This window comes from Lepidochelys kempii, chromosome 11, assembly GCF_965140265.1.
Source record: "Lepidochelys kempii isolate rLepKem1 chromosome 11, rLepKem1.hap2, whole genome shotgun sequence".
In the NCBI taxonomy this organism is placed as follows: Eukaryota; Metazoa; Chordata; order Testudines; family Cheloniidae; genus Lepidochelys; species Lepidochelys kempii.
In genome coordinates, this window is record NC_133266.1 from 50,262,168 (window position 1) to 50,275,413 (window position 13,246).

Sequence of the window (13,246 nt, forward strand, 5' to 3'; positions counted from 1 at the left end):
AGTATATGACTAGAAAGAATAGGGCCAAAAGGAAAACTCTAGACTAAATCTCAAGAAAAATGTAATGACAACTAAATGTATTACACACCCAAGAGATATCATGGAAACCTCATCACTTGGCATGTTTAAGACTAGCCTGATTGTACTAATAAATGTAAAATAGGGAAGAATTGTTCACTAGCATCGATATGAAATGGATCAGCTAACAGGTCTCTTCCATCTCTACATCATGTGGTTCTATTATCTCCAGGAAGACAAAGATACCGAATAAACACTAAGTTCTTTTTGCTTCAGCCTTAACATATTAGAATCTATATGTAATTCAATAAAAAAGTCTCTGTAACAGACAGCTAAAATCTTGTAATAGCCTAGATAGAAGTTCACACACCTTCTCTCTGTTTGGACATACCGTGAGTCAACAGGAACACAGGATCCCCTGGTGTTCTAATTAACCATCTGCTAAACTCCAGAACTCATTCCAATTGTTTTGTTGCTGGATTAAAATATTGTACAACGTACATGAGAAATATAACAAAACTACTGTGAGCTCATGCCATATACAACGGCATCATTTTATTCATGTGTGCATGTAAACAAGTGGCAGCAGCTTATGAAGGGTTGTGGAGTACTAGGTTCACCTTGGGCAGATGGTCCTAAATATATGAGCAGAGCAGAGGGATCCTTCAAGGATTTAAACCTATGGTGGCCAGAGACCTTCCATTCAATTATTTTGTCCAGAAGGAACTTTCTACTCTTCTATGAAGACCGTATTTTGAGCCTACGGTCCATACGCGCCCCCATCACTGCAGTAGTCGTTATTTCCCTCATTTGCTTTAATCTTCCCCATTTTCAATACTTTTATGAGATTTGGTGCTGCCGATCTCATGATTTTATTGTCTCATGATGGTCTCACATATTCAATGTTTTTATTAAAGCCCCAACTTCTGTAGACACCTACTTGTGAGACTCTGAGCTTTCATATAAACATACACACAGAGAATGTTTATAGCCCATATAGTTGGGGAGAAAAGTTGAACAGATGAACCCTAAAGGCTCAAATCTAGGTTAAGTTTAAGAAAAAATATTTTAAAAATTCATGATTTTTAGGATAATCTCATGATTTTGGGGCCCTGACTGAGGATTTCTGAAAAACACATGGGTTAGGGAGGGGAGGTGATGGTGGCTATCAATATGGCATTCTGTCCTGAGGAGGTAAGGTTATGAAAGAGGACTCACACTCTAGCAGCTGCCTATCACACTGCATCATCTTCCTGGGATGATAATTTTTCTCCCAGTAGGCTGAGAACATTAATCGGAAATGGGGCCTAAAATCTTTCCTGAATCTAGAACCTCTGGGTGCTGACTCCACAGGACCAGTATAAATTCAGTTGTATTGCTGGTACTCTTTCAAAATGTTCCAGTACCCCCACACACTGGAGCACCTGCCAACCATGGAGACTACAGTCATTTTGCTCTCCATCGGACTGATCCTGAAGTACTGCCAAGTCCTTCACTGTGTTGTAATGTGACTCCTGGAAAAGCTTAGCATGCCAGCAGATTGGTGTTATCTCCATATCGCTAAATAAAATGTGCCCAGCTGAACTCTATAGGCCAAATTCTGCCCTTGAATGTGCACAAATAGCTCTCATTGAGCTCTTCTTGTGTATATTTATAGTGTCTGGGAAATAATTTAAGAAAAATAGAGGGTCAGGCAGCTGGCCCGGTGGCTAGTTCTACGAAGTGAGAGATTCAGGATGGCTCCCTGATCTAGCTAGAATCTAGCATTCAGCATCTGGGGGAGGGAAAGAACTCTCATAACATGCAGCCGTGGCCTCTCTAGCCAATACAGGAATGACACGGATGAGGTTTGAAGACAGCCCTAGACACTTCTTTCGGCCAGAAATTAAGTTGCTGCAATGGGAGAAAATAACTGACAGAGTCCTAAGGGAATCCTTGGACCCCGAAAGGCAATAAGACAGCATGAATAAATAAAGGAGAGGCTGTTCCCAGGGCTTACTTGTTTGGCTTTCCAACCCCAACAGTTTTCTTCCTATTTCTATAGGCAGTTTTATTTCTTTAAAAAAAATAGAATAGGGATGATCTAAGTCAGTTCTGCAGCATTTCTATTTTTTGCACTGACATCTAATTTTAATGTCAATATTAATCAGGCTGTTATGACTTAGTAGACTGGGTAACATGCTCATTATGATAAAAGAAACAGAACCTTTCAGATCTTCATTAGTAGTAACTGATGGATGAGCATGAGTTCTGCAACAACTGGGGAGAATCAGAGCACTCAAACTACATTAAGCATACGTTTTTTCTGATTGACATCAGTGGGCCTTAAGCACTGGTGAGCTGGAGCTGGTTCACACCGGTTCACTAGAACCGGTTGTTAAATTTAGAAGCCCTTTTAGAACCGGTTGTTCCGCGAGGGACAACTGGTTCTAAAAGGGCTTCTTAATTTAACCGGCCAAAAGTGGCGCCTTAGGCACCGACTCCATGGGCGCTCCAGCCCTCGAGCATCCAAGGGGAAAATTTGGTGGGTGCAGAGCACCCACCAGCAGCTCCCCGCCCCACCCCTGGCCCCAGCTCACCTCCGCTCTGCCTCCTCCCCTGAACGCACTGCCCCAGTCTGCTTCTCCCCCGCCCCGGCTTCCCGCAAATCAGCTGTTCACACAGGAAGCTGGGGCGGGCTGAGAAGCAGGCGGTGGCTCCCTGCTCATGCCCAGGGAGGTGGAGGTGAGCTGAGGCAGGGAGGTCGCAAGGAGGGCCGCCCACGCCACAGCAGGTAACCCGGCGGGGGGGCACGCAGGGGAACCGCTCCCCACCCCAGCTCACCTCCGCCACCCTCGGCCTGAGCGCGAAGCCGCTGCCTGCTTCTCAGCCCTCCCAGGCTTCCCACCGAACAGCTGATTCACGGGAAGCTGGAGGAGGGGGCGGAGAAGCAGAGTGGGGCAGCGCATTCAGCGGAGGAGGCGGGGTGGAGGTGAGGTGATCTGGGGCCGGGTGCGGGGTGGGGAGCTGCTGGTGGGTGCTCTCCAGCCCTAGAGCACCCAGGGAGTCAGTGCCTAAGGCACCACTTTTGATGTGATCAGTGGGGGAGCGGCCGCTCCCCACCTAGCTATGCTCCCCCAACCCTAGGAGCCAGAGGGACCTGCCGGATGCTTCTTGGGAGCTGCCCCAGATAAGCACTGCCGGGACTCCCCACCTCGCCCCCCGGCAGGTCCCTCTGGCTCTTAGGGGTGGGGTGGAGTGGGCACCCAGTACGGTGGCCCACGAGACCCTCCTGCCTAGTTCTGGGGGCAGTTAGGGGACATGGGAGGCGGGTGAATGGGACAGGGGTCCTGGGGGGGTCATCAAAGAATGCGGGGGGTTGGATGGGGCAGGAGCCCCGGGGGGCGGGGGTGGGCAACGACCCCCTGGTGGGGTGAGGAGGGAACCCGTTGTTAAGATTTTGGCAGCTCATCACTGGCCTTAAGCATGTGCTTAAATGCAGTGCTGAACTAGGTCAGTAAAGAGTAATATGGTGCAATAAGGACCACATTTAACAGGAAAGAGAGAAATAGGAAATAGCCAAGTGGAACATACCAAAATAACATTGAAAGAGGAACCTTAGCTTTGATATCTCCTGAAATGATTTGTATTAAGCATTCAACCTTTAATAACACACTAACAGCTTCCCCATGAGTTAAAAAATCTCGTTTACCAAACGTGTCCAGTTTAGGGTTGCCAGGCATCCAGTTTTCGACTGGAACACCCGGTTTTTTACATTGCTGACTGGGCTGTTAAAAGTCCAGTTGGCAGCACAGTGGGGCTAAGGCAGGCTCCCTACCTACACAGCTACCGGAAGCAACTGGCGTGTCCCTGCGGCCCCGAGGTGCAGGTGCGATCAGGGAAGCTCCATGCGCTGCCCCCACTCCAGGCACCATCTCCGCAGCTTCCATTGGTCAGGAACTGCAGCCAATGGGAGCTGTGGGGGTGGTGCCTGCGGGCATGAGGACAATGCACAGAGCCTTCCTGGCCGCCCATTGTACCTGGCGGCCACTTCCTGGGAGCCATAGTAAGTGCCACCGAGACCCCATATCCCCTCTCGCACCCAAATTCCCTTCCGAAGCCCAACGCCCTGCCCCAGCCCTGAGCCCCCTCCTGCACCCCAAACCCCTCATCCCCGGCCCCACCCCAGAGCCCACACCCCCAGCTGAAGCAGTCCTGCACCGCAATCCCCTGCCCCAGCTCGTTGAAAGTGAGCGAGGGTAGGGGACAGAGAACGATGGAGCGAGGGGGGATGGAGCGAGTGGGGTGGGCGGGGCCTCAGAGAAGGGGCCAGGAAGGGGTGTCTGGTTTTGTGCAATTAGAAAGTTGGCAACCCTAGTCCAGTTACAATGGATAAGTCTGTTCTTCTCAAGAACGGCTTTTCAAGAAGGATGCAATGACTGGGAATTTCTCCTTTTCATCGTACAGTTATTTGCAGAAAGGGTTTCCTCTCCCCAACAGCTAGATTTGTGTTAAGAGCAGATACTTATCTTTTATTTAAAGGAAGGATACAGCAGAGGTTAGTTTCATATATATGAGCCAATATAGGATAAGCTTTTGGCAGTGTTGTCAAGCTGTCCTGTAATTGCCTGGCAAAATGACTCACTGGACATCATCACAGGAAAGGAAATGGAACAGAATAAAAACGGAACAGGATGGGGGCTTAAAGAGGAAAAAGAGTAGGGAGAGAAAGGAAACAGGACTGTTTAACAAGGTTACAAATTCTGTACCTGTGTAAGATGAATGATATTTAACAGCCTGTGATGGTTCTGGGGGTACCCAGGATTGTGAGTCTTCTTGTCAGCCCCTACTTCGAGTGAGAGGGGCCGTGCGATGGTGGCTAACACCACCAGCCCATTAAAAGAAAAGGAGGACTTGTGGCACCTTAGAGACTAACAAATTTATTTGAGCATAAGCTTTCCTGAGCTACAGCCCACTTCATCGGATGCATTCAGTAGCCACTCAAGCACTCTCTTTCAGGCTAAGCCAGCCTGGTCTTTACCCTGCAGGGGAACAATAGACGCACCCCAGTTCCTGAATCTCTTTGAAGCATCACTCTGTGATATCCAGCCCCTGACGCTGGTTATGCACAGAAAGCCCAGCTCCCCTGCCCCCAAAGGTGCAGGATACCCCAGTTTACTAGTTTTACTTTAAACCACCACTTCTGTATAACACACAGCACTCACAATAGAAAAAGAAACAGAGTATTTCAGAAAAGGTGGCAATTCTGCTGGAAATGGTTACAATGCAAACTATCATCATAAAACACTCCCCTGGGCCTTAACTTATTAACCGTTACCTTTCCTATTTAAAAAAGTAGGTTTTCCCTCCAAAGTTCAGTCTGTTCCACAGCTGGCTGGCTTCACAGAAATCAGGATACATTTTTCACAAGAACATCCCTTCTCCTCAGGATGTCTCCTCACTAAAAGGATATAGAGTGCCTGTACTGTCTTTATTCAAAGTTAGGGTGATTCCCTGGCAGTTGTAATGTTCCTTGTTTGCAGTTATGTCTGATAGTTTTCCATTGAAAGTCTTGGGATGAAGGAAGGCTAGGCAAATGTGCATTGCATTATACCACCAGCAAAGCTGGGTGGAGCGACAATTCCTTCCTGCTGGGATGGAGCATCGCCAAGACATATTAGCCCCTGGTCATTAACTTATTTTCATAAAGCATATTTTCAGGATAGTTATATTATTCCTTAAATATTACCCATACAGAAATCTCACAATGATTATGAATCTTGACGAGTTATGAACTCTCTGTAGATGCCTTACATGCTACTCTTTATGGATCAATACCCTGCCAGGCATGTGTTTGGTGTAGTGAATTTGTCAGGTCTGAGTTAAGAATTGTTCACAAAGAACAGCGGACTCTTTGCCAGGGGGCCCGTGTATGACAGCAACTTTGCAGTGAAGCTACAGACTTGTATTGCCAATTGTTCTTAGAACTTTTCAACTCCCAGCATAGTCTTGAGATTCATCAGTCTTTCCATTTATTTATATCATGTGTACTCTGGTCTCACTTATAGGTAGACCAGGGCATCACAGAATTTGTTGAGCAGGTTTCCAGAGAAGGCTAGTAAGGTATTCCATTCAGTGTGTACCCCCTATACAGTCATATGGGCATAACTTCTCCATCTAAGTTCATGGACTATAAACAACAATATCTGTAGCCTCCTCCATAAAGGAAACAGCCACGAAGTGAAACTTCATCATTTAAATGAGGGGGGAATTGAAATGGTCTGGAAAATATACCTATACAGTATAGGAGAAGTAGACATAAAGGAATTATTTCTGGCAATGCACTGATTGAGAACAACTGTACTTCTGTCCATTGCAATATGAATCTATACATCCAACTTAAAACCCACCAGAACATAATGACCACGTCAGACACAGCCCTCAAACTATCTCAGCAGCACACTGACATGACTCTTTTGCTTGCAAAAGTATGGAGTTGACTTCTTGTTCTAATGATTTGGTAGAATGTGTAAAAGTTCCTCTACTCAAAATATTTTTACAATGAAAGAGCCATATCTATACAAGCTATTATGATACTTTGGGCAAGAATGAAATAGAAAACAACATATGGATTGTCTCAGTAAACACATGTTTATGATAACCTACTGCAAAGCATCTTCCTGGGCTCAGAGTAACTGCAAATGTGTCACTTGTGTGACCAACCTTCCCACTGACTAAAATGAGAATTTGGGTTTGCAAGGAAGACTTCTGGAACTTACTGTAAAATGAGTCCAAATAGTATATTCTCACAGAGGCTATTAGTAATATTAGAAACTAAGCTGGTTCCAATACCTTCCCTGACTCAAAACTGAGCTTTGGGGTTGAAATTTCTCATCCTGTACCAGATGCAGATCTACAGTTGTACTTTATCATGATTTCAAAATTCTGAAGGGATACCGAACACTGGTAAAATGGTATATAGCAAAACAAAATATCCTAAGATGCAAAATGGCATGCTTGAGAAATCATCTTGGAAAATGCCTGAGAAAGGGAACATTTTTCAATTGTACATTCTGCCCCCAAATCTCAGATTTATACTAGTTTCTAAAATATTTCTCACTTTTAGACCCCACAGTGACACCTGCTGGATTCAATGAACTGAAGGGTGGATGTCCCCATTATACAGAAGGCTGCACGATCATCCCTGAAAAGATATGTTTGTATAGTAAAATAAGGTTGTACAACAATTTCCTTTTCTGTGTATAGCAGGTATCCACTGAAATACACAATCCCATTCATGGCGAAGCAGGGTAAGGGGCTCACTCTGTTAAGATGGTCATTGAAATACATCAAAAGAGAATTATTGGATGTAAGATGTTGGAAACAAATTACATTTTTGCTGTCATCAGAAACAGACGGGAATAAATATTTTTTAAAATCTCAAAACAAATGAATATTGATACAAATCTAACTGCAAAGGAGATCCCAGCACAATATTTTAATTGGTATTAGGTTCTCCCCTCCACCCACCAAAGTATATTGATTAACCAATAGCTTAATGCACTCAAATCAGTTACTACCTACAATGTTTTTCTATAACAGCCATCATCATTATACACACAAAAGAGACAAATAAGAATATAACGAGTTCCATTTTATGTAATTCCGTACTACTACAGTTCCTGCAGTTTTCAAATATGGAATTAGCATTAAAGAGCTCTTGATAATGTTGAAAGAAGGGTTTTAATTACTATGGTACCAATTAGACTATTAAGAGTAAATATAATTTACTAAACACTAAAGAGATCATTGCTTTAAAAATAAAAATGTCTATAGAATATTCTTTAGAAAAAAAGTTTAATCATCACTGTGTTTAATTCATAGTACTTGGTATTCCAGTTTGAGCCTGGCTAATACAAGCTATATTCTGCAGTCCTTACTCAGACAAAATTCTCCCTGAACTCAGGGGGAATTTGCTTGAGTAAGACCTGCAGGATCTAACCATGTATCAATTGACATCTTCTAACATTCCATTAGTTGTTTATTTGTCAGGTATGGTTTAACGATGTTCCAAGCAATCTGACTTCTTGGAACAGATCCTCAGCTGGTGTAAAATGGGACATTTCCTTTGAATTGAACAGAGATATGCTGATTTATACCATCTGAGGTACAGTAAACACATTACTTAGTTTAATTCAAGCCATTTTTCAAAAAGCTTAGTTCACTTTAGAAATAATGAATTTCAATTGTATCTTATCCTGGAAAAGCTGCTCTAAATAAATCACTCTAATCCTACTGGACAATACATACTGTAACAATGATTAAAAGTGTTTGCACAGAGGTAGGGCAGAAAAAAGAATAGCTTTGCTGGGAAAATGTAAACACCATAAACAAGCCAGAGGAACCAAAGGCAGATATGCATGAGAAAACAAGACTTTGATTGAAAATGCAAAAGTTAACTCTTCCAAGTCTGCCTCTGTTTCAAGAATAGAACAAAGAAAATGGTGCAAAAGCAAAGATACTCGATGAAAACTAATTTAATTCATGTTTATAATTCTGGAGCGTTTAGAGTTCTCTAAACAGAAATTAGATAAGGAATGGTCTAATTTCTGCTTCTCTCTGTGTAATGTATATATATTATACTGAAGATATCTCACTAAAAATAAGATACTGTAGAGTATTTTAATTGATGCTACGAAAATAAGTACAATTTAAAGAGAATGGGGTTTGACCATTAATGGGACAAATTCTCCATGTTTTATCTGGTTCACAAAAACCAAGAATGGCACTGAACTGTATTCAATTCCAAATATTGATCCTTGTGCCTTGTATTTTTTTTTTCTGAAGAACACAGGAATTGAATGGACAAACCGGATTAGATCCAATTTGCATGACATCTTTTAAGAACAGAATTTCTCTGATTACGTCAGAAATCATTAATCAAATCATGAATGAAAAACAGCATGGTGCGGACAACAACAGAAACCTATCAGGGTTTTCTCATCTGAAAGCTATTTTCTTGACAAAAAAATCAAGTGTACTCTGGTTGTAGAATTATTCACTTGTTCCTAAGCACAATGCTATGCTACAATAAATTCCAAAATTCTGGCACGTTATACATTAAAGGCTTAAACATTTCCCCTCCTAACTGAGAAACTAAGCCTAGAGAAGGTGTTTTCAATAAGCATACCTCTTAATCAAGTACACTTTTTGATCTAAAGTTGATGCAACATCAATGACAAGTTATTGTACATGCTTTTACAGCAGAGGTGAATCTGGGCTGTGAGTTTATTCCAGTATTCTGTATACATTCATAAATGACAGCTAAACAGTATGCATAGAAGGAATTTTACTACTAAAACCAAGAAAACAATAAACAAATGCACAGAAGAGAACAACTTCTTAAAGAAAGCTTAAATCAAGTAGCCTACAGAAATGTAGAAACTAACTTTTCATTGAAATTGCTCATCTTTAATATTTACTATAACACTTACTTAGAAATATATTTTTAATATCACTGCATATATTTTAATATTGGAAACAGACTGGGTTCAGTATTTTCTTAGAGGAAGTTACTGAAGTATTCAAATAAGTTTTCCTTTGTGATTTATGAAATCCTTGTGGGCCCAGTCCTACAGAAGCCTCACACATGAGTAGTTCTACGGCAGTCAATGGAACTACTTGCATTTGCAAGAACTAAACTGAGTAAGTATTGGCAGGACAGGCCGGTTTTATTCTTTATTTCCTGCTATCTGGATTCAGACACCTTTACTCATGTCGAGTAGTAACTTACTCCATGAGCAGTCCTATTGAAATCAATGGAACCCTTCAGAGAATAAGGTAATGCTCACCAGGCAGAATCTGACCCCCACTGAATTTTGATTAAATAAGTTTACTCAGTACTTTCAGACTTAAAATGAATAATTAATATAATTTTTTTTTGAAATTACTAAAAAATGTCTATCAGCAGCCTGTCAATAAAAAAACAAAAAGGTGTAAGGGGAGACATCCTGAAATCTGTGATGCAGTTAATTCCTCAGCACAAAACTAAACCTAACTATAACATGCACACCTTAGGTGAAATGCTGGTCAGTGGAAAAAGACTCATGGACTTCAGTGGGGCTAGGACTTTACCTGTTGTACCAAATCAGAAAAAAAAGTTGTTTCGTTGGGACAAATCTTGCATTTTTGAAAATTGAGCAGAACTCCCACTGAAGTCAATTGCCTGCTGAGGCTCAGAGTGTATTTGCGTTGAATCACAGAGCACGATATCACTGAGCTTGAATAAGCCTGGGAGAATCTGAATGTTGAGTACCACAGAATTTGGTCCTACCCCTGGTTTGTAGTCAGGTATACTTAATACCTTTCTTTTGTACATCAAATCATTTGAGCCAAACTGCTCAGCATCACTGGCTGGTTATCGCGTATAAAATATGCTAATCATTTTTGATTAGGGCCTTGCTCCTGCAAACCATTTACACACACGCTTAATGTTGCACGTTTGAGTAGTCCAATTGAAATCTCTGGTACTACTCACTTGAGCAAAGTTAAGCTTGTGAAAGATTGGAGCCTAAACCATTTAGCGGAAACAGTTGTTGTATCCAATTATTTCTAGTATTCAGTTAATTAAAACAACATTAGCACTGATTTCTGTATTTTTTTATTGTTTGATTTTATCAACTCTAAATGCCTTTTGCCCCACACCTATTGCGAGTTTAAGACTGATCCTGGGATCACTGACAGTTTGACCTCAGTGGAAGCAGAATCATACAATTAAATACAGTAACTGGCTAAAACATGGTGCCTACAATAGATAGTATTACTATGTCTGAACTACTACATTAATCACACATGCAAAATATATGTGAAGTAATACACAACATACAGCTGAACACATCCTCCCTCATGCTGCCGATTTCTGTGTGTTCTTTAAAGCAGTGGTTTTCAACAGGGGTCTGCAGACTACGTCTAAGGGGTCTGCAAAAGACAAACTATATAAGCAGACAATAGATTTCCAAAGAGCTCTGTACCTCTCCAGTCGAAGTTTTCTAGGGGTCCGCAAATAAAGAAAGGTTGAAAACCACAGCTTTAAAGAAAAGATGCAGCCAATAAAGCCGACTATCAGTCATGCTGATCTAGATTAGTGTAACTCCTTTAATTTCAATGGAATTACTCTAGATTTAGAGGCAGTGTAGCTGAGAGCATAACTGAGCCATTTATAAAGCATCATACTTAATTGTTAAATCCCCCACAGTTGCAAATGAGTGACTAGGTTCCATGATATATGAAGATTACTCTCATTTGCAGCAGATTGAGCCTGGCCCCAGGTATTAAATGTGAATTTATTAAGGTAAGATAGTAACAACACAGACGCTTCTATGATTTACCCTCAAAATGTGAGTAGGGGCTAACTGAATTATTGCAGGACAATGTCTCATTTGTCTCTCATATGTACACGGTCACTGCTATTATTTCTCAACATAGATTTCCAGTACTAGCATACATTTTTACGGGGGTTTTGAGTCTAATGATCCATGATACCAGCGGCCCCCCCCCAGTCATACTTATACACACATGCAGCAATTGACTAACAAAGGTAACTGATCATAGGAATGTGGCTTCATGGATACAGACAGGAAATACTACTTCTAAATTAGAAAGTTTAATCCTCTCTAGGGCAAACAAGATAGATACCGAACTTTAGTGTCAGCTTAACCCTTTATACAAAAATGCACCCACTCCAATCATACATTTCCAGTTTTCCACATTGCAATGGTTTAATAAGTGGGGGAAAGGAGGAAACATTTTTTTAAACTGATCAACAACGAAGAAAAAACCAACCCCCTACCCCCCCCACAAATAACACCCCAACCCACCCTCTGCCACACAGGGAAAAGAAACCTTGAAAAAAAGAAGGGTGAAAAATACCCTCACCAAAAACTGACAAACACAAAGTTATCTTTTCCTTAAAAATGACAAAACCCTTTTAAATTCTGTTATAAAGCAGCAAGGAGTCATTCTGGTCTAACTCAGATGTAATCTCTTTCTCCTGTACAATAACAATGAAAATCCAGTAAAGAAAACTGCTCTGCTTTTATCACTTAATTCTTCCTCTCTTGCAAGAACCCCAGTTGTCCTGAATTAGTTTTAAGGACTATTTCCCAACCAGTAAAGCCCTAATCCTCTCCAGATGCAAATTCTGAAACCTGATCAGCTAATATTAGGGTTTGTGAAAAAATCCTTTAAGTGCTGACTTGGGTGTCTTGTTTGTATCATTCTTTTTACTAATCCAACTTTTGATAAATTTGTTAAATATTTTAACAATAATATCAGTTATAAAATCAGCTCAGCATTTGTTCAATAAAAAACATAAACAAAGACTTTTTTTTCTTATAGCTCTACCTCTGCAGATTACCAATATGCTCAGGTTAAAAAACAAGCAGTTCCTCCTTATAATATTAATATCCATTTTGATAAGTACATTCAGATGCCACAGGGATGTCACTCTTATTTAATACAGTAAATCTGTTTTAATCTGTACTCACCAAACACAGTTCCTTTGAAAAAATATTCAAATAAATTCTTGGATCTCAATTTGATTTTTGCCTTTCAATTTATGAAACAGTGTGATTCTCCCCCTCCCCCCAGCAAGGTGGAGAATGATAAAATCATTTGATAAAATCACCTACAATCTGATCCTGCAAGCTGGGTATAAATCCAGTTTATCAGAGCCTGATGATCCGAATGTAAGAGGTTACTTCTGGTCTTCTGTGGAGAGAGGGGTTGCTCTGAGGAGAATTGGAAGGGTTGTCAGATTGTAAGTGATCAGCAGCAGAAGGGAAACATCAGAGCTTCCTGTTACATCACTCTGACCCCGCCTGCATTTAGTATTAAATTTCTTTCTTTCTCAAATAGCACACCCCCAGAAAGCAATGCTCCTCTAATATTCCCAGACAAGAACTGGAGACAGCCTGAACACTGACATGTTTCATGTGGTATCCAAATGTATTGTTCCTAGTGAAAGCTAGTTTACTTTCACCTTCACTGAGATCTGTTGAAACTTGCCATCCAGATAAACTAGTGCCTTGAAGTGAATCTGAAAATATTCATTCTGTTCCAAAAAGGGGGCTTAATTGCTTGTTTTTTCACATATCCACTCAGTGGAACATGCCCAGTTTAAAACAAGTTCGAGATAAATAAACCAACCTAAATCTTTACTTATAAACAAAGAATGTAAGACAATAGTTGC

The 13,246-nt window shown here is 41.3% G+C and overlaps 1 protein-coding gene across 5 annotated transcripts in view; it reads right to left on the reverse strand.

Moving 5' to 3' along the window:
• The window catches only part of CALCRL (calcitonin receptor like receptor), a 95,119-nt gene extending 82,289 nt beyond the window's left edge, over positions 1 to 12,830 (reverse strand). For 3 of the 5 annotated variants that reach the window (XM_073306116.1, XM_073306117.1, XM_073306119.1), the window contains exon 1: positions 12,687 to 12,830. The gene's annotated coding sequence lies outside the window, so the exon portion shown is untranslated. Of the gene's footprint in view, positions 1 to 12,542 lie in introns of all 5 variants that reach the window. The other 2 variants (XM_073306120.1, XM_073306118.1) reach the window with 1 other exon arrangement.
• Between the last annotated feature and the right edge of the window lie 416 nt (positions 12,831 to 13,246).